The sequence below is a fragment of the Sus scrofa genome, chromosome 16 (assembly GCF_000003025.6).
Source record: "Sus scrofa isolate TJ Tabasco breed Duroc chromosome 16, Sscrofa11.1, whole genome shotgun sequence".
Classification (NCBI taxonomy): Eukaryota; Metazoa; Chordata; class Mammalia; order Artiodactyla; family Suidae; genus Sus; species Sus scrofa.
The window spans coordinates 56,126,986-56,154,856 of record NC_010458.4 but is presented as its reverse complement, the minus strand read 5'-3'; the positions used below and the strand labels follow the sequence as shown (position 1 = coordinate 56,154,856).

Here is a 27,871-nt window from a genome sequence, read left to right as displayed (position 1 = left end):
GAGGAGAGGGGGTTGCATAACGCAGTCAGAGGTGCCTTCCTACGAGGGCACCCAGAGACCTTGGATTGAGCCTTCTTCATGCCCAGTTGCTCTTTCTGCTGTAGGCTTGCATGGCCATCCACTTGCCTTTCCCAGGCCACCTGGAGTTGGGCTTTATTGTGTCCTGGTAGAATTTTCTTAGCCATCTTGACATCATCCACTTCAGCTATTCCATGCCATTCTTTAAAAAAATCAAATCAAATCAAAAATATATCCAAAAACACCATGAGGGATAAACAGCTCTGCTTTCTGAGGATACGGGCTACAATTAGACCTTCCTTCCAGAACAGCTGGGTACCTGTGTGTCCTCTTCTCCACCATTGCACATTACATGACCGTCTGAGAGATCTCTCACCTTATTTAATCACACTTTGACTGTTAGGAAACACAAGGAATGGCAAGTGCTTTCTGATACAGAAAGAGAGAATCCCTTTCGGACAATGGTAAGATCTAACTAAAGGGAACTGACCAAGGAGAGCTGACCCGGTTTCGCATCCAGGTGCTTTAAAATAATTTGACAACAGGTAGTTAAAATGTAAGTATGCCATGCTGTCAATCACAGTCCATCCTTCTGGAGTTTAAGGCTTGTTTTACTTGAGGGAAGATGATATTTGAGCATTTTATGGCATCCATCAACAGGAGTGTGCACATGGTTTCAAATAAGGATTTCCAGCCTTCTGAAACCAATTACTTCTGCCTAAGTAGAAATGCCAAAGCAGAGATGTGTCGGCGACTAAGAGAATAATTTCTAAATAATAATAAATACAGCTAGCGATGCCTTGAAACAACAGAAATCATGCGTACACACACACACACACACAAACCTTTTTAAGAGGTATTTTTAAAAAGTATGTGTCAAGCAATGTTAACCCAGAGAGATGCAGAAATGTCAGACACATTACATGGGCAGGACTTGCCGTTGGCATTTGGCTGCCAGCGGGGGAGGCGTCCTCCAGCAACTAATTCCTCAGGAACCTCATGCTGAGTCTGTCTACAGGGAAGGGAGAAAAAAGGGAGGAGGGAGAGAGCAGATATTGCCCATTATGTTTTTCCTTCACAGCTGGAGAAGGCCTCAGCTGTGTGGGGCTGGGATGGCTGGTGATTTTCAGTAGTTCAAGGGGACTGCAAAAGGAAGGGCAGCCCCATTTGCAGCTTAGGCCAATGGTGAGCCAGGCTCTCCTGGTCCTCAGCGTAGCTGGCACACTTGAACTCAAGCCAGACCACCTCTTAGGGAGACGCGTGAGCCTCCCCTCAGCCCGTGAGCCTCCTCCACAGGAAGGTTGTGATGGAGTCTCTGGGTAGGGATAACGCAGGTGCATGCCCATGGGGCTTGGCAAGGACCTTTCCTGTTCAACAGAGTAGTTGGAGCATTGAGTGGAACCCTTCAGTGGGTGTCGAGGGAATGATGGGGGGCTTGGGGGTGAAATGCTTTTTCCCACAGCTCTCTTAGAGTGGCCGTGGATTCTTGTCAGTGTGGGTAACTTCTAATTCTCATCAGGCTGCAATTTTTTTCTACTGCCTTCATGAGGGCTGCCAGGTACGGCCTCAGAAAAATGTTCTGTGAAAATAGGTGAGATTTATAACTGTAAACATCTGTGAAGTCATGCATCTATGTCTATTGCAGAAATATTCTTTCAAGTTCCTTTCTCTACATGTGTCGGATTTCTTCACCCTCCAGAGAACTATTTATGTTCGTTCTCTGTGCATGGATGAGCTTTACCCTTGATTGTAACTCTATGTTAAGACTTTTTTTTAAATAGGCAAAAAGGGAGGGAGGGGAAATAATTCATTCAATTAACTGAACTTTTCTTCAAAACATGGATTATTCTTTGGGTCCGTATCTGATATTTTGTACACCCAACATATTTTTAAGAAACTCGTGGTGCATTCTGTTGTGGGTGCTGTGTTTGTTAACACATCTTGAGGTGTCCTGTTTGCCTTCAAAGGATGTACTTCTGTCACGACAATTTAAGATGAGCGATAATCACCCCTTGAAATTTTAAGCAATTTATGTTTTACAGAGTTCTTTTGCTTTTTTATGGAATTGATCTCATTTTATCATTACATCACCTTGGTGTGGTATGTATGACTATCTTTATTAGCTCCATTTTATAAATGAGGAAACTAAGAGCAGAAGACTCATCCAAGGTCAAACACCTAGTAAGCAGGTGTATTGGTCTTTCAATGCACAACCCTTAGCCCACTTCTTACTCTTCAGGCCACAGGAAAGACAGTTGTGAAGTAGAACCAGCTCAGTGTGAGCCTGCACCACATCACTTTCCTGGCACACACATGCATAAACATTTTAACACACAGGTGCGCATACACGCCCACACCTGCACACATTTTGCTCCCTGGGTGTTGGGGCCCTGAGATGTTGTGATAAAGGGTTAATATTCCCCATCACGAGTCCAAGGAAAACCAAAGGCTGATTCTGTAATAGTGTCCTTCCACTGACAGGTGTTTGAGTAGAGGGAAGAGGGGAAAGCCAGAAAAATGCCAGCATCCTTCACATCATCACACATCAGGTCCCTCAGACTTTGTGAACAAGCAAACCGGGTCCCCAGCAGCTGGAGAGGGAAGATGGCCCTCACACAGCTCCGGTTTTGGGTCTGTTCAGACAAGCTTAGTGCTCTGTCAGGAAGTGGGCAGCCAGAGACCTTGAGCGCTAAGAACAACTAAGTATCTCGGAAAACTTGATAGGCAACTTGGTTGAGCCTCAGAGGATCCAGGCGGGTATGATCTCCTGCTCTCAGTCCCACTCCCTCCTTTGCCCAGTCAAGGCCAGGACTCCCCAGCATCCTCATCCAGGCCCAGGAGCCTGTGTGCCCTGGTTCTCGGAATGGGCCTTGAACTGTCAGGACACAGGCCTCCCTGAAAGGGCTTACCAAGTATGTTCGGCAGTACCTCCTAAGCTGTCTTTCCCTCTGCTTCCAAAACAGAGCAAGGAGTTTTGAGTTACCTGACATCCTTTGTCAGGATAATTTCATATTCTCCAGCTGCCTTCTTCGATCATTGAACAATACCCGAGTTACCTTCTAGAACAGACAGATGCCCTCCCACCCCAGCCACCCATGTCTGCCTTGCTGCTTCCATCAACATGTACGTGCAGAAGGGATGCCAAACATTGCCAGCATCAGCCTGGCCAGGGTTGGCTTTTATACTTTCTTTTGTGAAGTTATTCTGACAATCTCTTGAGACATGGGTGGAGGGTGGATTCATAAAATCTTAAAATGTCAGAGCTGGAAGGCAGCATAAATTGCATGTGGTCCAATTGTCTCATTATAATGATGAAGAAATCAAGCCCCAGAGAGGTTGAGATGTGTCCCAGTTTATCACGATAATGACTGTGTTCCATATTTTCCCTTTGTCCTTCATGTGCCCTTCAGTCTTGCAAGACCTTGCTCTTTCTCCTGCAAGCTGACCGCATAGGCTGCGTCAGTAGGCACCCTTGTCCTTGGGCTGCTAACTGTTTACTCAGTGAGAGATCAGAGAAAGGAGAAAAGGAAGCTTCTTTGTATGGGGCCACAGGTTCTTGTGCCTGAGACATCAGCCCTCTCCATCCAGTCTTCTCTTTCTGGTTCTTCTCATCACTCCCTCTCCTTGCCCCTTGATGGCCAGCAATGCAGACAGCTTTCCTTTTCGGCCAGCCTGAGAACATTGCACCAATCCTTTCTGTTTTCCTTAAACTCCAACCACAACTTTTCAACTAGTCCACTTGATAAGCTCCCCTCACATGACCCAGTTTGGGTGTCCTGTGTATGACCTTGACTGACATTATATAACAGTCAAAGTTAACTACAGGAGTTCCCGTCATGGCACAGTGGAAATGAATCTGAGTAGTATCCATGAGGATGCAGGTTCAATCCCTGGCTTAGCTCAGTGGGTCAGGGATCCAGCATTACCGTGAGCTGTGGTGTAGGGTGCAGACGTGGCTCAGATCCTGCATTGCTGTGGCTGTGGTGTAGGGCGGCAGCTGTAGCTGTTTCAGCCCCTAGTCTGGGAACTTCCACATGCCAGGGATTTGGCCCTAAAAGCAAATAAAATAAATAAATAAATTTAAAACTACAACCCAGATGATTCTGTCTCCTGACTCCTACTCTGCTAGTCCTCACACCATACTTCTTTCATTATGCAAAAAAAAAAAAAAAATTTAGTGGTTAAAAGCATGGGTTCAAATCCTGGTTCTACCACTTACTGGCTATTTCTTAACTAGCAAGTTGCTTAACCTTTCTGGTGTCTCAGTAGCCTCTTTCATAAAAGGCCATTATGGTGGAGTTCCCATCACAGCTCAGTGGAATCAAATCTGACTAGCATCCATGAGGATGCAGGTTCTATCCCTGGCCTTTCTCAGTGGGTTAAGGATCTGGGATTGCCGTTAGCTGTAGTGTAGGTCACAGACTCAGCTTGGACCCTGAGGTTGCTCTGGCTGTAGCATTGGCCAGCAGCTGCAGCTCGGATTAGACCCCTAGCCTGGGAACCTCCATATGCCATGGTTCAGCCCTAAAAAGACAAAAGACAAAAAAATAAAATAAAATAAAAAAATAAAAGGCTGTGGTGAGTTTTAAAGAATAGCAGTGCATTCAGAGGATTTAGTACACATATGCATTCAATATTAAATGTTTGTAAGTGCCCAGCACATGGTAGGTGTTCCATAAATGTTAGCCTTCATTAATGTTTGCTCTCTGTTAGAACTCTCATTCTATGCATGGAAACATTTATTAGGACTCTAATTCTGTAAGTGGAAAATGTGCATATTTTCCCAAGCCTTGCACGGTGTCATAAAATTTCATGAGGATAAAGTCATCAGTTCCCAGGAATGCTGAAGAGTGATGGGGAAGTGAGGAGGGGCTGAGGAGGGGTGGTGTGGGTCATGGGGCTGTGAAGACAGATGGAACAGGAGGGCAGACGGCAGCATCCTGGACAAGCCTGGATGTGCCCTGAAGCTGTGCTCTGCCTGGAGGGACAGGAATCAGCTTCCTTCCAGCAGGGTTGGGCGTCACTTCCCGGCTGGCAGGCCTGAGGGGAGATTGTGGAATCTGTTGCTTGAGAGAGACTGTCATGAGCCTGGAGGTTCCTGCAAGGATAAGACGCAAGGGCTAGTTTCCCAAGATTTCGATGAGCTCTCACCTGGAGACAGGATTTCTTTTGTTTCAGAGTATGAAATAAAGCATTGGGTTCTTCAAAAAAAAAAAAAAATAGATTTTGTTTTTCAGACGTTTATTCTTCCTTTGGAATTTTTGATGACTATTCAGAAATGGGAAATGGGGAGTTCCCGTTGTGGCTCAGTGGTTAACAAATCTGACGAACAACGAGGTTGTGGGTTTGATCCCTGGCCTCACTCAGTGGGTTAAGGATCTGGCATTGCTGTGAGCTGAGGTGTAGGTCGCAGACACGGCTCGGATCCTACGTTGCTGTGGCTCTGGCGTAGGCAGGCTGCTACAGCTCCGATTGGACCCCTAGCCTGGGAACCTCCTTATGCCATGGGTGGGCCCTAGGAAAACAAAAAGACCAAAAAAAAAAAAAAAGAAGAAGAAGAAGACAGGGGAAATGGGTTATATTTGAGTATGGTCATCCTGGAGAACAGTTGGGATATTTGGAGAGAGGGTCTGGACCATCCTAAGCTACCTATTCCTCCCCAGTTAAAAGTCTGTGTGGTGCATTTAATCCTCATGGCTTTACTCTTTGTCTCCCCAAAGGTGTGCTAAGTCGTGGCTCCCCTTCCTTACCTCCAGTGGCTTTTCTCCTATCGCTAAGTAGGAAACTGGGACACACCTCTGGAAGAAAAAGAAATCATCCCATCTTTGGTTGCCCAGGACAGCTGCCCCTCCTACTTCCCCATCACTTTTCATCACTCTTGTGGGTGGCCGTGGGAAGCCAGGAGGAAGTCCATGCTGAACCATCTCTGGGAGTCAGGCTCTGGTCCTCACAGCCTTCTGCAGCAGCCAGGCTCCTCCCCCTTGTCCCCCCTTCTCTTTTACTAGGATTTTGATTTCTGGTCCAGGAGGTGGTGAACCATGGAGCTGGCAGTTAGTGTTGAGGTTGCCCTAAACCTAAAGGTTAATGCAGTCACGTGAAAAGTAGTCACTAGTCAATACTCAGCAGTGTGTTCCCCTTGCAGCTGGCGGCTGTTGCTTTGTCCACACCACATGTCTGCATTCCCGCCCAGCAGTGGACCCATTGAACGCCTCTGCGGCACCATGTCCAGGACTGTCTGTCACTAAGTTAGCCCATGAACACATTCTCCTTTCCCAACTTCCTGCTGTACCTCTTTGCAGTCATTTTTTAAAATGAATATTCTCAGCAAATCCTCTCCTGAAGATGCTGTTTAAAAGTAAATCACCTTCTGTCCAACCCAACCCCCTCAATTCCCTGTACTTTCTTATGTTTTATTTTTCTTTCGTTCTTTTTTTTTCTTCATTCATAGCACTTTTGAGTCTCTAACACACTGTGTAATTATTTATTGTGTTACGGTTTCTTTGCCTCTACCCACTAATACGTAAGCTCCACCAAGGCAGATTTGATCTATTTTTTTTTTCTTTCAAAAATGTATCCTTTGGGTCCAGAATGGTGCCTGGAACATGGTAGCCTCTCAGCCAATATTTTGCAGAATGAATGAATAAACAAATGTCCCAAAGAGGCCACTCCAAGAAATCCCTCTTCTCTAGAAAAAGGCCCAATGTCATGTTTCTCTGCCTTGAGGAATAAGAACTGCTATTAGGAAAAATCTTTCAAAGAATCATAGTCTATGAAAATATCAGTATCAATGCAAAAGAGAAGTTTGTCTTTCTAAATGATAAATGTTTTAGCTTTTGATTATGAACGGATTGAAAGCCCAAGATTAAAATCTCCAAGTAGCATGCAACCCCACAAAATGTTCTGCACACCTCAGTTTGAGGCCCTGTGGCCTAATGTGAAGAATCAGAATCCACCCAAGGGCCCTCTGTGGAAACCGGCCTCACTTGGTTTCCTACTTGGATTCCTGAGCTTCCCAACAGCTGTTCTGAGCTCGCAGGCCCTTGACATTCCTCCTCCCACCACAGAGGCTTCCGATGGGCCAGAGACGAAGAGAGTGCCAGAAGGGCTGTATCTAGCAATATTGCTGATGGGGAAAGTTTCATCAGCTTTTGAATCATCAGTATGCTCACACCCCTGAGCTGGGTGCTGCGGGAATCAGCTCCATGGCTGGAAAGAATTCAGCAGATGCAGAAGTGCCACCTGACTTGGGGCTGGGCTGAGGAACACAGAGTTCTTGAGTCTCAGATGGCTTTTTGGAAGGGAGTCAAAGTGACTGATTTTCCATCTCTCTCACAGAAACACACCCAGTGTGCAGGTGTGCACACACAGATCTAAGGTAGTCTACAAGCGAGTTAAGAAGTGGACCAGCTCTTTGGGAGGAAAAGAAATGCCCTCCTGCCTCGCTCTGGAACAGTGTGGGAGAACTGAGCCATGTGGGGTGATCTGTTGGTCACCTGCAGAACACATTAGAGAGAGCTTCTTTATCAGGGAAAAGAAATCCCATTAAATACCAACATGAATGCATAATGTTTGCAATGGCCAATCGTTTTCCCAGAGCTGCTTCCCTCCCCTTCTTGTCTTCATGCCTTTATTTTGCCTAGACAAGACCCTGTGGGATGTAAGTGGGTGCCTCAGTGGGCAAAGCTCAGGTTGTCAATGGGCCAAGGGTAAAGTTAGGGATGAAAAACCAATTTTAGATACTCTCCTTGTATTGATCTCCATTTATCAGAAAGGCTTTTGATGTGCTGGTTCCCTTCTGTGCTTAGGCAAAGGCTTTTACAGATTTACTGCCACAACGTCTTCAATCTGTTCTAAAGTAGTATCAGCATTCAGGGTGCTGTTCCCCTTTCTTTGACCCAGTTTTAAAAACATCCAACCGAAGATGCTTCATTAAGCTTATGTAGAGGTTGCCAAGCCATCAGAATTCCTCCTACAGTTGTTACCAAAAGAATTACTATAAGGCCTATCTATCTTACCCTCCAAAAGCTGCTGTCTTTTGCTGTAAAGAATGACAGCCATGCAGGAAATTTTTTACCAAAATCCAGTTGAGCTGTCAGAGGGTTTTACTTTTGGTTTTGTTTTTGTTTTTCCCTTCTCTGTATTCCTTTTCCATTATCACTGATTATCTAGTTTATCGAGTCCACATTCACACTTTCTCTTTGGTCTGCCTTGTTCCTGCAGAGCAATTCCAGAAACCAGAACCATGGCCCTAATGCCTCCACTGTTACATATTTTCACTCAAAGTTGCAGAAGAATGTATTCCAATTTTCTTGTGAAAGCAGCCCTTGTGAGGCTCACGGCTTAGAGGAAAAATACGGCCTAAGCACATTTGAATGGTGTAAAAGCTCTTTTAAAAAGTGCTTCTTAAGGTAGATTGGTTTGTGTTCCCTTCTGTCTGCTGTGGTCATTTTCTCTCTCAACTACACAGGCCTTAGAAAGCATAACTTTTACCAACGGCTTTTCCCAGCTCATGAGTCAATGTCATTCTGTTCTTTGCATTAGATGCTTTATGCTGAGAGTTTGAAATGGCAGCCTTGGGCTCACCAAGTGATCAGCAAATGTCAAGTGTCCCCAAGCACAGAAACCAGCTGAGATACTGAGACACTGCAGCCTGAATGGGAATTGTATTGTTGTCATTAAATTTCTGGTGGGATGAGGAATAGAGGGAAGGGGGGAAAGAAGATGCCTGGCACAGACACAAGCACATTATCTTCCATTGCTCAGCCTTTTTCAATAATCAATGTCATGCGAACACTGAATTTGGGGGCAGTTTGCTAATTGCATTACCAGCTTTGCCATGAATAAATGGTAACGGGCAGGGCAGTGGGTACTTCTTAACTTTCTGTGAATTTGTTTTAATACCTGGAATGTTTCTCTCAAGTTGGCTGAACTTCCCCTCACTTTAAATTGTCTATTTACTTTAATTAAGCCTTCCCCCACTCTCCAACTTGTTGAGTTTGATAAGCCTTCATTTACAGAGAGCTTCTTTCCCCCTTTTCTTTCTTTTTTTCTTTGCTTTAACCCTCTTATGTTTGCCTGATGAGGAAGCCAAGGAACAACTGAGAAGCAATATATCACTAATCCAGGCTTTCTGGGGGGTGGGGAAGGTGATTTAATCCATGAAAGTCACAATTCCCAAGCCATTCCTTCTTTTGTCTCTTGATTTTGGCTTCTTAACATAAGCATCTTTAGATAGGGTCTGAACGACAGGGAGATGCTGGGAAATTCTCGACTTCCCATTCCAGCTGTGGCAAAAAGCAAAAAAATTCTTCATGGGGAGGGGACAGTAAATTGGAGAGACTGTTGAAGTTTCCTGTGACTTCTTGTACTCTGATTTGAAGCTCCGAGCTGCTATCTGCTTTTTTACGTCTCTGTCCAGATTTTACCTCTCTTGTGAAATTTTCAGTGAACCCCCCCCCGCCCTCTGCCATGCCACCCACAGTTAAGTAAGGCTCCTCTTTCCTGTTCTCATGGTACCATCTGTTTTTTTTTTTTTTCTTTCCCCCATCATTGTGCTCCTTATATCCTATTTAAATTAATTTAGCAATTTAATTGAAATTGTCTCGATTGTCAGCTCTCCAAGGAGTGAGATGCCGTCTAACTCATAGTTAGATCCCACCTGGCAAATCGTAGCTTCCCAAGAAACAGACCTCTGTTGAATGTGAGGCGTAAGCTCTGTGATCAGGAAGCCAGGGAGAGTTCATTCTTGCCCCTGTGTTTCAGACAGGGCAGCCAGTCTGTGGTATCACGTGTGGCAAATTCACCTTCCTTTTTAGACCTACATAGAGCACCTTTTTAGGCAGAACAGAGGTGCTGGGAGACTCTGGGCCATGAAGACTGCCACTGCTCCAGTCTATCACCCTCATGCAGAGAAGATCAGGGCCAAAATGCATATTGATGAGCTCTGGATGAATGTACCTTCTCTACCTGCCCACGGGGAGCTCTTCCGGGGTCTGCCCTCCACCAGCTACACTTCCCTGCTCTGATGGATGGAGCTGACTGGGCAAATTGCTATGCTGATGAACAGCTCAGCAACCTGAACAAATGTTCCAGGGAGATCTCCCGGGATAAGCCACATTTTAGAGAAGGCTTCATCTACAGCCTGGGGTGAACCTTTTAGCCCTGAGTTAGTGGAGTTGGGTGAGGTAAGGAATATGAAAGGACTAGTTAACAGGCTCACTTTTTAGCCACACCAGCACCTGTTCTTAGGCTGGTGAAAAGCCTTATTGCATTTTTTTTTTTCTCTCTCTGCTCAGAAAGTTATTCAAATTGAGACCTAGAGGTCTGGGTGTCACCAAGCTCATTGAAAGAGGGAAACCAAGAAGCTGAACTGAAAGCACTTAAAGGAAGGATACATTACCTTAAAATATGCAGATGGAAAACTGACATTATTGTCAGTGTCAGAAGTCACCTTTCTGAGTAAACATTCACCTCTGGGCAAATGCGGGGATGTGTTTCTTGCCATTTACAAATGACAGAGTATGCAAATGCAGGGAGTGGTGCCCCAGAATGCGGAGTTGTCTTCTTTCATCTATCCATAATGAGGAACATGCAGGAATCTGTCAAAAATGCATCCTGGGCTTGATTTGTGCCTTCTGAATAGAAGGGATTTCAGTGTTAAATCTGCCAGTTGGTTTTGTGCCTAAGTATTACATCAGTCTTTTGTATGATCTTGCATCCTGTGTAAAATGCAATATTTGGGCCTAATGGGCAGGATTAGCCAGAGCTGGGAAGCTATAAATGAAAGTTTCTTGTTTCTAGAGAGCAAGTTAGAGCTTTTATATTATCTGCAGTGGAGCTCGGTGAATTTAAATGTATCTCTTGGGCTTTGGTAATATTCGTGTTAATGTCAAAATTGATCCCATTGTTATTGAGATGTGTGGTTTTTTTCAGGCCTAAGACTCCTAGTGCCTGTTGCCAGGGCTGATGAATATCTGACTGTGATAGGTTCCTTCCAACCTTTTCCCAGAACTAAATGAGGTTATCATTGGTGCCTGCTACCAAGTTATGTTTGTCGGTCTGCACATCTCTATAATTCACTCATAGGCTTAAATGATATTTATCAAGTACCTACTGTGTGCCAGGCACTCAGCTTGACTCTGGGGATGTTAACAGTGAACAGCAAGATCTGGACTCTTTTCCCATAATATTCCCACCTAGAAACAGAGAAAAACGAGAAAATAAACACATAAGCAAAAATGATAATTGCTCACTGACAGCAGTGCTCTATGGGAAAAGAACACGAAGAGAGGAGAAGGAATATGGGGAGGGAAACCACTGTTGAGGATAAGATGATATTTAAGTGCACAGAAAGGATAAGACCAAGCCAGCCTTGAAGATGAAGGGGAAAAGACTTTCAACTCAAAAGAATAGTATGTGCAAAGACCCCAAGTGGGAGAAGAGCCTGGCATGGTTGAAGAATTAAATGGAGATGAGCATCTCTAGTGCAAAGCAAGAAGGTGATGTGGGATGAGATGGAATGAAAGGGGCTTCTGCAGAGAATAGATCATACAAGGCCTTGTAGCCATGGAAGGAGTTTACTGTTTTATCCAAAGTGTAGTTAGGAACCATGGAGGGGTGTTTCTTAGTTCAGTTTATATTTTTAAAAACTATATTTTCACACCTATCAAAATGGTTACTTTATTTTAAAGCAGCAAGGGTGATGAGAAATTGGGACCCTTATCCGTATCTGATAGGAATGTAAAATGGTATAGTAATTGTACAAAACAGTGTGGCAGTGCCTCGACACATTAAATTTAGAATTACCATAGGATCCAAGGATTCCACGTCTGAGTATATTCCTAAAAGAATTGAAAGCAAGAACTCAGGCAGGTATCTGTACACTCATGTTTATAGCAGCATTATTCCCAATAACCAAAAGGTGGAAATAAACCATTTGTCAATAGACAGATGAAAGGACAAGCAAAATGTAATGTATTCACACAGTGGAATGGTATTCAGCCTTAAAAAAAAGGAAATTCTGACACATGCCTCAACGTGATAAACCTTAAAGGCATTATGCTAAGAGAAATGAACCAGATACAGAAAATAAATATTGTGTGATCCTACTTACAGGGGCCCCTAAAGTAGTAAGATTCATAGATATAGAAAGCATAGTGGTGGTTGCGGGGCAGTAGAGGAAAAAAGGGCATGAAGAGCTATTATTTAATGAGTATGGAATTTCCATTTGGGAAGATGTAAAAGTTCTGGAGATGAATGGTGGTGATGGTTTCATAAGAATGTGAATGTACTTACTGCCACTGAATTGTACACTTAAAAATTGTTAAGATGGTAAATTTTATGTTTTGCACATTTTACCATAATTTTTAAACGTTTTAAAAAACCTACTGTACTTGCTGCTAGATAGAAAGGAGGCGAGAGAACAGTGTGAAAGACAGATTATTGTTCCAGTCCAGCATTAAGACAATGGTGGTCTAGTGGCAACAGAGATGCAAAGGATCTGTGGATCTGAGACGTGCGTGAAAGGGGAAAAGCTGTAGGACTGACGAATGGATAACAGCACAGTTCTCTCTAATGCGAACTCTGATGCACTTGAAGCCTTTAGACCACACTTATGGAGGGTAAAGACTGGCAAAATCCCTTTGACTGGCAGATGTGTTTAAGCTTGACGTCTTGGTGCATGACAGGAAAGCTTTATTTTTAAACTCTTCAGTGGTCTTGGATGGAGTATGGGAGCTATTGCTGTTGACATGTGAATATTTGCATGCCCTGTCACACAGCAGTCGTATGCTCTGTGTGAACATGGCTTGTCTTGTGATTTGCCGTGATTGCTACCATGTGGCTGAAGTTGTGTATTCTCCTTCCTTATTAGTAATGCATGTCTTCCATTAGCATATGCAACTAACTACTCCCTTTCCCCTGTGTAGTGTTGACATTCATTGTAATGATTTATTATCCAGGCTAAATAACCCTCGATATGAAACAACAAACATGCCTGTGTTTGTGTTTTCCATTTGTTTTGTTTTCTCTTTTTTGCTTCCGCATAAGTAGATAGTTCTTTATGTGATAATTACATGTACAGAAACAAACAATCAGAAAGCCCACTAGAAAGGTTAAGAATGTAGGTAAGGTTTATTTTTGTAAATACTGAAAACTTACCCAATTTTAGTAGCATCCCACTAAGCAACTTGGTATTTAAAAATAATGGATTATTAAGAAAATGTTTGTTATGAGTAAACACTCCATATAAAATGTAATGATCTATGAAAGGGCCACTTGGGCTTCCCATGGAGCCTCTGAAGCCCCGAGGAATCTTGTTCTATTTGTTTAGGCTGTTTCCAGAATGGTCTGAACCACGAGGTTATAAAATGGTGAGAGTGTTGCCTGGACCATCACTCAGCAGTTAGACTGCCTGAGTCGTGTCCCAGCCACTGACTGGCTGTATGACCTTAGATGATGTACCAAAGCTCCCTGACCCTTCAGTGTAATTTTCTATAAAATAGGGAGAGTAGTCAAACCCATCTCAAGAGGTCCTTGTGATGATTAAATAAGATAATAAATACAAAGCCTTTGGAACCGTGCCTACCTTAGAATAAGTACTCATTAAACATCAGCTGTTATTATTATCAGGGAACTGCAAACTATATGCCCATGAGAAAGACATTATATATAAAAATGTGTATGAGACATAAGTAAAAACAAATAGATACATAGAGTTTACTATTTGTGTGACTTTGTATATGTGTCATGAAATTAATGTGGAAAGTGCTTTACAGTTTATGGAGTATATGGTGTCTATGATGAAGACTTGGCAGGATGTACTCTGTACAACAAAGATTGGAAATCTTGGTCCATAACTAGTTTGATGTTATTTCAAAAGCCACCTCCTCACCCACTCGGATTATTCTGTTTCTTCATAAATTTATATTGCTCATTTTAATCACTATGACTTCTCTTCACATCATTCTGGACATTGGAGACTGTTCATTGGCTAACGGTGATTGCAATAACTTAACATTATAGAAAACAAATTATTTTGTATTTCATCCATCTTGAGTTATCTTACCTGGCTTACTGCGGTGGTTCTGTTTCCTAAAGAAAAAGAATCACTAATTTTTGGTTGAGCTGCAGCTTAAAAACCTAAGCAGGTTCTTGCCACAGGCTTTTCCCCAATAGAAGATTATTATTGATGTTTTGTAAGTATCATATTCCATTCAAAGGTAAAAGGCTGCTTCCACTTGCAGTTTTTCTACTGATTTTTTTTCTACACTGTGTCTGCAAGTCAACACTCCTGGGCTCAATTAAAATATGTATTTAGCCACTGGATTTGCAGAGAGATGATCAAACCTGAATACTAATACCTGGGCTGTTGCCTATCAATAGTAGGATGATGCACATTGAGTGATGGCGTTCAAGACAATGGCCAGTGAAACCAGGATGTGTGGCACTGATTACGGCTCAGGACACATGTACAGTTGGATTTTGCTCAGTTTTGCAGCAAACACAAGAGTGTTGCTCATTAAAATCCCATTTCAATTGAAATTATGTCCAATTCCAATCATACAAATGATAGGAAATTCACAGCCACCAAAACTATGGCATTTTCTACCTTCCCAGTGCCTACTTTCCCATAGGGCAGAGGTTAGTTTTTACCAATCTCTGCTTTGAAGACCTAACACATAGCATCATGGTAGCAACTAGTATTTGTGAAGTTCTCACTATGTGTAAAGCCCTCAGTCCTAGCAGAGATTGGAATGATGACCCAAGGCAGGCATCTCCCCTGCTTTCTGGAGCTTTTATTCTATGGATGAAGGATGTGATGTAGTCTCTGGAATCACTGAGAAGATGGCAACTGGGCAGACCCATGAAGGTTTAATGACGGGGGATGAGTATCTCAGGAAAGCAAACCAAGGTGCCTATAGCCATGTGGCAAGTGAGGGCTTTGCGGGGTGGAGGTGGGAGGGAGGCTGGAAGAAAAACTAGGTGGCTGGAGCCAGGGAAAACAAAGTCTGGAATAAATCTGGAGAAGAGGTGAGGACCAGTACCACTAGACCATGTTGGGAGTTGTGGCTTCACGTCTTAGACCAGCCATAGTACAATAGTCGGTATTATTGATACTATTTTCCCAATGATTGGGCAAATTAAAGTTGAGAGTGGTGAGATAACTTCCTTTCTCAGCTGGGGAGTGGCATGTGGATGATTTAAACCATAGCCTAACCTTATAACCATGGTATTATAGCTCCTCTGTAAGATGCTTCCCAAACATTTTCGTGGAATTTTAACTCACAATGTCATCATCCCTTGTCAATGCGTATTTCTATAGAATCTTTTACTTAAGTCTGCCTTTGGTTTTGTTGGCATCAAAAAAACAAAACAGGAGTTCCTATTGTGGCTCAGTGGGTTAAGAATCTGACTAGTGTCCATGAGGATTCCGGTTCAATCCCTGGCCTAGCTCAGTGGGTTAAGGATCTGGCATTGCTACAACTTGCGATGTAGGTTGAAAATACCACTCAGATCGGCATTGCTGTGACTGTGGCATAGGCCGGAGACTGCAGCTCCCATTTGACCCCTAGGCTGGGAACTTTCACCCTAAAAATTAAAATAAATAAAATAAAATGTGCCTGGGCACTAACACAGGGAAGTCAATGAGAGGGAGAGAAAAGCTCATGGTTTCTCAGTTGTAGAAATGTGAGGCACATGCCAGGCAGGGCCACACAGGGAAGACCCAGGGTCAGGAAGTAGAAGCAAGGGGAAGGTGTAGGCCTAGGCTGCAACTCCGGTTCAGCCCCCAGCCTGGGAACTTCCTTATGCTCTGGGTGTGGCCCTACAAAGAAAAAAAAAACACAAAATAAACCAAAACAAAACAAACAAAGCTAATTGCTGGCAGACTAAACAGGGTACACAGATGACCTTCTGTATAGCCCCTGTTATCTTTACACTAAATCTTAGGTGTCCAAACCTCAGGGGAAGGCTAATAAATTAGGGTTTGAATGCTGTTGGTCTCCATGGGCTGCACCATGGCTGAGAGAGAATGGTACAGTACAGCTTTCTTAGCTGGGGCCAAGTTGTGAAGTCCAAAAAAGGAGTTTAGAGAGAGCAAAGTTAGTGTTATATTTTAAAATGGCTACAATGTATTTAAAGAATGAAAACCATCCTCTGAGCTTCCACACAAAGAGGAGAAAAGAAAAGGGAAGGGGAGGGACAGGAAGGAGAGAGAAGAGGAAGCGAGGGGAGAGGAGGGGAGGGGAGAAGAGAATCATTGCTACCTTAAAAGTCGGCTTCAGTCCTTCACTCATTCTTTGTCTCTGTCTCTCCCCTTCTCTGCTTCTCCACCCTACCCTCAACTTTTCTCTGAAATTAACACTTGATAGATGAGCCCACCACTAAGGAAAATTCTCTCTTTTATGTGCACAAGCTTGGTAATTGCTGCAGAAAGATGCTGAGGGGCTCCTAATATTCATATATATCAGATTAGTTTTGAATCCTACCTCAGTGGAGGATGTTGGCCGTAGCCCAATTCATGACCTTGTCTGTGTGGGCACTTCTTTTTCCCCCATCTTACATCCTTTCTTTTGGCTTCAATGGGTGCTCTCAACAAAGCTTTCCCAGTATCTCTGAGAACAAGTCAATTCCCAGACCAGAAAGAAAAGAAAAAGGAGCAGACTGAAATGTTTGAAGAGTGGGTTCTTGCTTTTGTTTTATGCTTTCTTGGTAACAGTGGAAACAGCCCTGAGGCTCTCTACCCGAGGCTACGAAATTTTTGTTGGGCAGTTAACATCTCAATTCCTAGACAACTGTCTCCTGACCAATCCGCTCTGAGCTTTGAACATATGGCTGTGTCTGATGGCTCTGCTGATTTCACCAGGGAGAGTTTTGTAAGATCTCTATTTGAGGGAGCAGCCACTCCACAGATGAGTGATACACTCCTGGAATTAATTATTGCTTGCCAAGTCTGAGGATTGATTCATTCTAAGCCCAGAACCAAAAGCTCATCTTAAAGCGAAAATATTTTTTGATGATCTAGCTCCCTTCACAGACCCTCTAACCCAGTGCCATTTGTACTTGGCTGTTAACGGTTGACTTTGAACTCCTGAGTTTGAATTTCACTTTCTAATCATAAATGTATGATGATAGTGGGGGCCATCCATTCCTGGGGCCTGATAATTAAGAACGATCTTACCTTGTAACTTCAGGCTTCCTCTTTTCTCTGAAGGCTGCCTTTCTTCCTGAAATGAAAGTGGCATTTCAGCCATCTGGCATAGGCCGTTGTCAATAAAGGAATCTGATTACATTCTACCCATGTTATTCTGCATGAGTAATAAGCTTGGTCTTTGAAATAAATAAATATGTGCTCCCTGGAATATAGGAGCGGCCGCTGAGTCTCTGAGCTTACCTAAAATGAATACTGCTTGAACAAACAACATAGCAAAAAGAAAAAAATCAAGTAATTGCTGGAATTTAATGGGAGAAAAATAGCATGGATTACCAGTGGTAGCTGCCTGTCGGTCTTGGAAATCTATCTAAAGGCATGTCAGCTGTATAAGGTTTTCTCCTGACCAGTGTCTGTCAAGCCATCTCACTTAGGGCTTGATTAGCTTTTTTTTTTTTTTTTTTTTTTTTTTTTTTTTTTTTTTTTTTTTTTTTTTTTAGGCAGCAGGGCTCTCTACTCTTTTGGACATTATCCCAGCAGGCATTCTCCTAGGTTTCCCCAGGGAAAAGGAACAGGCTGACTTCTCTCATTTTGTGTTAGGACTTTGAAGTCTGACGTTTTCAATTACCTCCCAGACCAGGTATTCTCTCTGAATAAAACACCAAGTATCAGACCCACTTTTCCACAGCTCCTAATATAAAAAGTGCCCTGTTAATAATCATATAGATTGCCACCATGCCAGGTTTCAGCACCTCCAGTCGCCAGGCTAGCATGTTAAATAGTATCAGTATCGTCTGAACCAGAAGAATGAATAAAACTAGCATCCATTCTCTATATGTTTAACCTCTTTGAAACTATTGACAGGTCTTTTATTTTGGAAGTATATTTTACAGGGAAGAAGACTTCCTAAATATGATTTAATTCTTTTCTTCCCTCCAGAGAAATAGGATTTAAAACTTTGTGCTTGTACCCTCCAGAAATGGCTCAACCAAACAGAATCAAAATATCACAGCAGTGGAAAAAAAAGATGCTGTATTGTTTCAGAGTCCAGATCTGTCTCTTGTGATAAAGAGATTTAAATCCTCCCTATTCACAGAGTACGAGCCAATCTGAGCCATGGAATGCATTGAAATGATAGAAAGCTTTCAAGTTGAGCATTTTTTGTGTGTGCTCCATGGTTGGAAATTCTGTTGGAAAAATATGGTTAGACTATTTTGACAATTTTTAACCTGCTTAAATTGGATTTTTTAAAGTGCACAAATTGATGTTCTGCCTACTTGGAGAATGTTTGAAAGATACCAAGACTTCAAAGAAAAACAGTGAGAGTAAATCAGATGCAAACATCCCTGTATCCATCCTAGCAAAATTAGTTTAGGATTTCCTAGGGCAATGCTAAATTAGAATGATGCTCAGGCATCAGGGCAAGTACCACTGGTAATCATCTCCTTTTTATTATTGGAGGGTGGGGGAGCTAAGAAAAGGAAAGCTATTTTTACATCTTGTGGGAAATACTAAAGGACAGCAACTTCATGGACATTTTTGAAGGATGCCATTGAGAAGTCTTAGTGTCCCTGCTACTGTCATGAAGAATTGTGTCAATTTCTGGCCCATTGGACTTGGGGGTGTCAGGTGGCCTCTTTTACCCTCCCTATTCTTCCCTGCCCTCCTATTTGTTCATCAGATGTCTTCTTTTTCTTACCGCATGGTAAATTGGGTCTCAAAAACAGCAACATGTTTTAGACACGATATCAGCTCCAGAAGCTGAAAGCATTTTTTTTTTAAATGAAGCCAGAGAGATGGAGTGATCTGCTTGATAATAAAGCTTAGCTTTAATGCCAGCTCCATGCTGTTACAGCATATTACTAAACAGCAAGAAATGTGGCACAGATGTTGTGGCGGCCATATTTTACACCATCCAAAAGGTCATGTCGCTTGTTATTACATTCAGAATCAATATTAAGTGAGCGTTCCAAATTTCAGCTGTCAGTTGAATTTATTGCTGCAAACCAAAGCTGAAGGGTTCTCGACTGTGATTCAAGCAAGCTAACAAATTAACTAATATAAGGGCATGCCTAGAAGAAGCAGGTGACCCACATGCCAGCAGCAAAAGCTGAGTTCTTACATAGCTGTGAGAAAGGGCTGCCCCAGTTGCCAATCACAAGCAATTGCCATCTCAATATTTTCCAAAGGGGAAAAAAAAAATAAAGGAAGGAAGGTAGGTAGATTCTCAGGTGGATAAGGTATTCTGAGGGCAGCTTTTTTAGGTAAAGCATGATATATATTCATATCTGTCAGGCGATATTCAGGATAATTAGCATATCTTGGAGATGACTTGCATCACTAAATTTGCCCAAAGTAATAGTCACCTAACTGTTCCACAGTCATCTTTAAACCTAGACATGGAAACACTAAATCAAGTGCAACTTACGCTATATTCTTCATCTTGACATTTGGCGTGTCAAGATCTACATCAGGGACAATCTTTCTTAGCTGCAGTCATTTTGTACTTTTTCTAGAGCTACCTAATACATGGACATCCATTTAATTAGGACATGGACACCCTAGCTGCTTAATATGGATTATTAAAGGGAATTGGGGAATTCCAAGTTACTGAGAAGGAACTGTATGTAATATTCAATCATAGTCTCAAGAGGGGTATACAGTCTCATAAATACCCTACCAATATCTTCTGCACAGAATGGTGGGTGAGAAAGAAAGTAGAGGACTGTTGGCAGTAGTTGGCAAGCCTGTGAGTCCATAAACCCATGATTTTCTCTGAAGGTATTTCTAAAACCTATGCTCAACACTATGTATGTCCATGTTATAGTCACTCCAGTGTATCTGCTGAGAGAATGAATGTTGCCCAATTAGCAAGTGGTCCAGAGGATGTGCTGGGACTTCTGCAGGATGTGAGATCTCACAAGGCCACCTCACCAGGAGAAGTGAGCAGGAGGAAACCAGGTTCTCTGGTCCCTTGGCAGATGGCATTTCTCTCCTGAGAATTTCCAACTCCTGTTGGAAAATCTCCTGAGATTGTGAATGCTTTGGTAAGCCTCCAAAGTGCTGGTAACTAAGAACTAGATTTAACCAAGGTCCTCAGATCCTTCCTTGACAGAAATGGTATTCACTTTTGGATATTTTCTCTTATCCTGTCTTCTGTTACAAATGCAGGTAATGATTTTTAATTGACTTTACTAGGAGTGTTTAGGAAAAAAAAACTGCAATTCTAGTAAATAAGTACTTGAGTCAAGGACTATTCATTATTCAAGATTCAATAAACATTTTTTGAGTACCTACTCTGGGATAAAAAAGATGAACAAGACATGGTTCATATTCTCAGGGACTGGAAGAGAAACAGTTGTATTCAAGTAAATAGAATGGGCAGTATGTTGTTTAAATTGTGTTACCTTTTGACCCAGCAGGTTTATTTCTAGGAATTTATCCAAAGAAACAGTATGCAAAAATATGTTTAAATGGATATTAGTTGTGTCATGGTAGCTGGCAACTAAGTAGATGGTCAATGACTATTGAATAAATATTACTATAAACCACTCCTAAGAGCAGAAATGGGACATTCTAAAGTCAGCAAAGAGAATTAGCTAAAGATGACATCCACAAAATAAAAGATTTTGGAGGAATTTAAAATTTTGTGAAGAATGCTTAATAGCATGGAAAATTTTTTCTCAATTTACTGTGGATTGGAAGTGATTACAAAGAAATATGTGTAGTATGATTTTGATTTTGTGAAAAAGAAAAAATGCAGAAGAGAAGCATTCATATGCTATATGAACAAGCCAGATGATTGATGAGTTAACTAAAACAGTAAGGCAAGGAATCATAAAAATCAATACATATATATTTAAATATTTTTTCCAACTTAAGACATAGAAAAGTGGTGGTGTTTTTTTTTTCCACTGATCCTAAATTACACTGGTCTTAAGGAGCAAGGCTAAGGTGTGAAATTGTTGCTTGTATAAACTACTCCCATTATGCAGTCTGTATGATTTCCTATTCCAGTTCTTTAAAATAAAGCCAGAAATCAAATGGCCTGCTAAGAACCCTGAATCCTTCTAGATGTTGACACGTTCTCCATCAGTTTTTAACAGTTGTATCCATACCTAATTTGACAGTATTGTTTGCAGTAATTTGCATGCATTGAGTTTTTTCAAAGCACTAAACTTAAGAAAACGCTTTATGTTTACACTATTTTATTGGTTCTTGCTATATTTAACTGAATTGTGAAATTAGATTAAAATACAACTAGCGTAAATAGGTTTGGGAACAAAAACAATTGGCAGTAGCAGAAGGGAGAAGGTTATTAGCAGCCTACAACGTGCATGCTGTGAATATGCTTGTATGCTTTGCAGAGGGGACACAGAGTATGGGCTAATCCAGCAAACAACTCAGATGAAAGTCGATTAAGGGAGTTTCAGGTTGAGTGCATCATTAGTCAGAAGGTGAAAGAGAATGACCAAAAGAAGAGAAACCACAATATTAATAGTGCCTATCTCTATAAGGGGAAATCATGATACATTTGTATTTTTTTCTTCTTTTTCTGTATTATTCAAACACTTTGCAGTGAAGAAGTATACTTTTATTAGCAGACAAGTAGCTCATTCAGTTTTTAAATAAACATTAAAGATAAAAGATGGAGCGTGCTTAGGACTGTGCTGTGTGATGCAATCAGTGTTTGATGGTGATATGACAGATTTGTTCAAAGACTGTCCTTGTGCTTGGGCTCCCTGGCTTTGAATCTCCCATCTGCCACATTTTTATATGTATATCATTGGGAAAGCTCACTTTAAGCCCTTTCTAGTGCCCAATATCTTAACTTCAAGGTAGAGGTAGTAGTAATAGCATCCAACAGCCAAGTTGTCATGAGGATCAGATAAAGTATATTGAGATCCATGAAAACTGCATGATGCAAAGTGCTTAAATATTAGCCAGGCCTCGTTTTACTATTGTTTATCTTATATCATTTCTAAATTGTGAGCCTTGCCTATCATTCACAGAAAAAACACACGTAAACAAATGAATACATGAGAGCATATATGTGTTTGTCTTGATGGTGTGGGATAGAGGTCAGCAAGCTATACCCCATGGCCAAAGTCTAACCAATAACCTATTTTTATACATAAAATTTTCTTGGAACACAGCCACACCACTCATTTATTCATTTTCTATGACCATGTCCATGATGCAACACTCCGAGTGGCTATGGTGAAGACAGCATGGACAGCAAAGGTGAAAATATTTCCTACCTAGTTTTTTATAGATGTGCACCCACCCAGCTGTAGGAACTTCATCAAGGTAGCATCCTTATAGGTTGGAGTAAAAAGAAAAGGTTTTGTGAGCTAGGAGGAAGTAGATGAAATGGGATACTCAAATGGGTGTCCATATCATCTGTGCAAACAATCTGCTGAAGCCAATTAAAAAACCTAGGAAAATGCATTCCAAAAATAGGGAGCTCCCATCCTGGCTCGGTGGTTAACGAATCCGACTAGAAACCATGAGGTTGTGGGTTCGATCCCTGGCCTTGCTCAGTGGTTTAGGGATCCGGCGTTGCCCTGAGCTGTGGTGTAGGTCGCAGACGCGGCTCGGATCCTGCGTTGCTGTGGCTCTGGCGTCAGCCAGCAGCTACAGCTCCGATTGGACTCCTAGTCTGGGAACCTCCATATGCCACGAGGGTGGCCCTAGAAAAGGCAAAAAGACAAAATAAATAAATAAATGGTAGGCAAAGTGAAGATCTTTGTCCACGTGTTTAGGTCCAGTGTTTTGGCCAGGGGGCCAATGAACAGGAGGAACATTCATGTAACAGGGCTTAAAGGAGATTTTCTGAGGCTGGTGTATGTGCAGGGACTGTAGAAGGTAAACCCAACTGTAACTGAAGCGTAAATAGGTACCTGCTAGAGGAACATGGTGCTGAGAAAAGGGGGTCTCAGCGAGAGTAGTAGTGGGAGGGAAGGGAAAATCAAGTTTCACATAGTTCTTTAATCCTTTTAAGAACTATTTCCTATATTCTTACAAAGAAAACACCATGGGTTTCTTCTCTGGAAACAAGCTTAGTAGCACATAGTCAGCAGCAAAGTTTATCATCAGCAGCAAAGTTTATCAACATCAGCAAATGAGCAGTCTTTTCTACAAAAGGAATTAAAATAATAATTCCAAAATGGGATGCTTCATCTGGATAAAAACCCAAATCAGGCTCGCCGTGTCTTTCTTTAAAAGTCATGCATGCATGTATGTGTAGGCTGCACAAGCTTACATTTGGGGAAACAACATTAAAACGATCTTTTCCCGTCAGAATTCTTTCCGTGATGGCAAGATCTTGGGTGCTTACCTTGCCAGTTATCAACGTCTGATCTGACTTGCACTCAACTTAGCCCTTGGCTAATGGTGTCAATGGCATTAACGCATATCAGGCTGTCACCCAGAGCTGAGGGTATCTTTAGAGTCCTTTATTGTGGTACAGAACATCATAGTGGTAATGAGGTGGAAGAAAAAAAAATATCCATCCTAGACGTAAAGTGAAAAGAAAAGCATCCAGTATGCAGTCTTTGAAACACCAAGTAGACAGGCAGGGGTAGACAATGACATTGCCTGCTGGGTAGGAGGATTTTTGTACTGCATCTTTGAGGCCCTCTGTTAATTATTAAAGCCTCCAATGACAAAAGATCTTTAGCAACTCAGAACCAAGAAAGAGCCCAACAGCAGAGATATTAGAGGAAGTACTCACTGCCCTACCAAGAACTAGAATTCAGTAGGATGGGGCAGGAGTATTGGACATGGTCCTCAGTAGCCTAGAGTATATATTGTGAGATCCAAGTGCACTTTCATCACATGGAAAAATGCACAAGATCGTAGGAGTAAGCTGCAGACTCTTGAAAAAATGAGAATATACTACTTCCTGCTGTCCTATACATCTTGACTTCACTAGAATCTACTCTTCCTTTGTAGTCTGGGTGCCAGTAGGCTTAGAACAACATAAACTAGGGCAGAATTCTGAATAACTGAGTTCTAAGTCGACGTAAGAGTCAATGGCCCTTCTCTTGATGTTGGACTCAGGTTTTATTTATTCTATTTATAAATAAATAAATTCTGTTTAGAAATAAATAACTGATTTATTCAGTAACCAGAATAAATGTGGCTCTGAAATGCTTTATAAACCCTGGCATTACAAAGATCTCCTACAATTGCTGGGCATGAAATCTGTGCCGTTTCTAGCAGAGCTTTGTAGAAGGCTACATCCATCTGCAAGAGGGGCGGTAGAAGAGGCGGGGAGGAAGGAAGGAAGCATAGCCATCTTTATACTTTACCATGAAAGGTTGTGAGCCATCCTTCAGTGTTGTAGAGAGCCCAGGGCCAAGCTCCAGGAAGACATGTGACAAATCTCAAATATCCCAAATGTATGATGAGGTAGAATTTTGCAAAACATGGAACAAGTACCAATGGTGATACTCTAACCTTGAGTGCCTCAAATCATACAGCCAGCAAGGTGTGTGCTATTTTCACTCCTTTCCCTTTTATTATGTCAAGGGATAATCTCCATTTGATAAAGGCATGTCTTATTTCATAATACAGTTAGTCCTTATTATTCATGAATTTCATATTTGTGAATTTGGATACTCACTAAAATGTATTGTTAACCCCCAAAACCCAAACTTGTGGCATTTTCACAGTCACTCCTGGACATGTGCAGAGCCGTGAAAAGTTTGAATGGCCCTTTGCACTTTCCCAGCTGAGGCTGAAAAGGAGACATCCTGCCTTCTTGTTTCTATTGTCCTAATGTTAAAAAGTATCATTTCAACAGTCTGTTTAGTGCCACGTTTTTCAAAATTTTATTGTTTGGTTCGTTGGTAATTCTGCTATTTAAAATGATCCCTGAGCACAGTGCTGAAGTTCTGTTTAGTGATCCTGAGCACAAGAAGGCTGTGATGTGCCTTACAGAGAAAATGCATGTGTGAAATAAGCTTTGTGCAGGTGTGAATTAGAGTGCCGCTGGCCATGAGTTCAATGTTAATGAAGCAACAGTATCTATTAAATAAAATGTTTTTAAGCAGAAACATGGAACAATGCTATATATTGATCAGTTAGTGAAAATGTTGTGACCAGAGATTCATAGGAACATAACCCTTTATTTCCCCTAGGCAAAAAGTTCAGTATTCCCTAATTCATTGTCCATGGTGACCTTACTAAGCATAACTATCACAAATAATGAGGATTATTCTCACAATTATCTTACAGTAGCATTTGTAAGAATTTGTAAACACTTGCGTTTCAACTTACTTGTTTTTAATATTTTATATTGTCTTTGCTGTTAGTTTTGATTTATGCCATAAATAGTGTTGTAAAGTTTCCTAGTATTCTAAAATAATGAATCAAAGCTTTTTTCCCCCAGGTACATTTATTTAAGTGATATAACTGATTTAATTGAAATAAAAAATTCTAAGTCAGTGGTTCCATATACTAGAAATATAGTAGTAAAAAGAAACACAAAATAACATGTGAAGGAGGTAGGCAAAAAAATAATAAGTCCATGGAAGCCTGGAATGGGAGAAAGCATTTCTTCTTCATCTTTCTTACTTACTGCCTCCTTAGAGTCTAGTTCTATAGCCATGAGACATTTAATAGAGGTGCTATGACTTAGTTCAAAGGAGTGCAAAGAGTAAATGAGAGGACTGGGCTTAGTACACATCCATTCCAGATTCAAGATACAAGCCTTCGCTATTAAGACAATTTATAAAGATCATGGATTGGGAGTTTTCTATGTTGGTTCCAGGTTTCCTGATAATTAATAGCAAACCTTTGAGTTACTGTTAATAACCTAGCTCACTAGACTTGGCCTTCAAAATATGAAATGGCCAATGACCTTTGCTTGATAGGAACACCCTTGGAAAGGGAAAATGCTCCCGCCCCACCTCAGTAAGGTTGCGATTCATTTCCAGGTTCATTGAGATCATTTCCAAGTTCAGCTCTTTGCAGCACACCATTCTTCAACCTGCTTTTTACAATAATTGCAAGAGAAAGGAGATTTTTGGCACTTGAAGCAATAGATGTAAAAACAAAAAAAGTACAAGAGAGCAGTCAAACTGAAATGAGAGCAATTAAAGAGACAAAAAGTCCCCCTAGCTGCCTTTTGGGTACTTTTTTGATCTTTTCACCAAGGAATTAGTAGCTTTTAATTTTCCCCACCTTAGCTTAAAATACTGCTGGTGGAAAAGAAATGAACCTTTTTGGGGGAAGGCTGTTTTAGATTAAAAATCCAGTGTAGGTGAGTCAATCAAGCAGCCATCAGATTTCATGAATATCAGGTCTGCCTGCATAGCTCAGTGACCAGGCTTATTCTGGACAAGTCTCCAGAATCAAAGCAGTGGCTTTTTTCACCTTATTTCTAATCACCAGATGCATGTCCCCACTTGGCTTAACTTTTGCTTTTTGTTTTTAATGATCAGCTGATCAATTTCCTGTTTCTGACATTTAAATGTGGGGGAGGGGAGGGTTGCTTAATTTTCACACACAGTGAAAGGACATTTCAAAATTGGGTGTAATCTCAGGTTCTGTTCTCTCCTTGGACGATGAAACATTTTCTGTGCTTTTGCTTCTGTTTTGTTTTTGTTTTCTTTTTTTCTTCATTCCCCCAGGATCGTTCGGTTAAACAGCACAAACTCAGTTCAAGAAGTCCAAGAGAACGGGTCATATTAGCCTGGGAGATGATGAGGGCCAGGCAGGGGCTAGGCAGGGCAAGACTGAGGCATGTTTGTGGATGACCAGTGGCAGACCCACATGGCACTAGCAGCAACTTTCACTACTGGGAACCAAAGTACATCATTTCAGAAGGAAGGGTTTCTGAACCCCCGTTTAACAAGCCCTTCACAGCTCCAGTTCCAATCCCCAGGAAACTCATTAACACAGTTAGATGCCACGGCTGTGTGTGCTTAAGGCAGAGAGGGAGTGTGGCCACTCTTGTGCTCCACCAATGCCAAAGCAGTTCCTCCATTCATTAGCCCAACCTCTTCCTCAGCACTGACCTCGTAGAGATGCTCTCAGCCTTCTGAGAACTCGTATGGGACCAATTCCAAAGCACCAGGATGTTTCCAACATTGTAGAAGTGTCAACCGACACATGAAGGGTGCTTTGCCTGCCAACAAATCTCTTGGTTTTTCTATACAGATTCTAGTAAGGCCTTGGTCAAGCTTATGGGTAGAGTCCTATACCTGACATATGATGAGTATCAATGTGGCTGAAGGAGGAGGGATGGGGTCTGGGATTAACTGAATAAACCATAGGATACAACCAAATGGCCTGTGCATTGATAGCACCGTGAAGATTTTTGCGACCAACTTCAGGGTGAGTTAAATAGAGAACAGTGGGCAGGACCTCAGCAGTATCATAGTTGCAACTGTAATTACAAGTGCTACAGTCCTTGTCTAATTAAAATGGACTCTATCACTTATTAACTTTAAGCTTTGGGGCAAAAATGCTGAAACTCGGTTTCCTCGTCTGTAAAATGGGGTGGGGGGATAATAATGACCTGGAAGGTTGCATTTTGGTTTAGAGGTTTTATTCTAGGAAAGAGAGAAGCAAAACAATGTGTGTGGATGTGACTCCCACCTGGCCTAGCCCATAGACTGCATATGGTAAAAGCTCAATGCCTGCTGCTTCCTCTCTCTCCTTCTCCTCCTCTTCCCTCCCTTTTCCCCTCTT

At 41.8% G+C, this 27,871-nt stretch overlaps 1 protein-coding gene across 1 annotated transcript in view; it reads left to right on the top strand.

Moving 5' to 3' along the window:
- TENM2 (teneurin transmembrane protein 2) overlaps positions 1-27,871 on the top strand; it is a 3,459,878-nt gene that overhangs the window by 2,929,294 nt on the left and 502,713 nt on the right.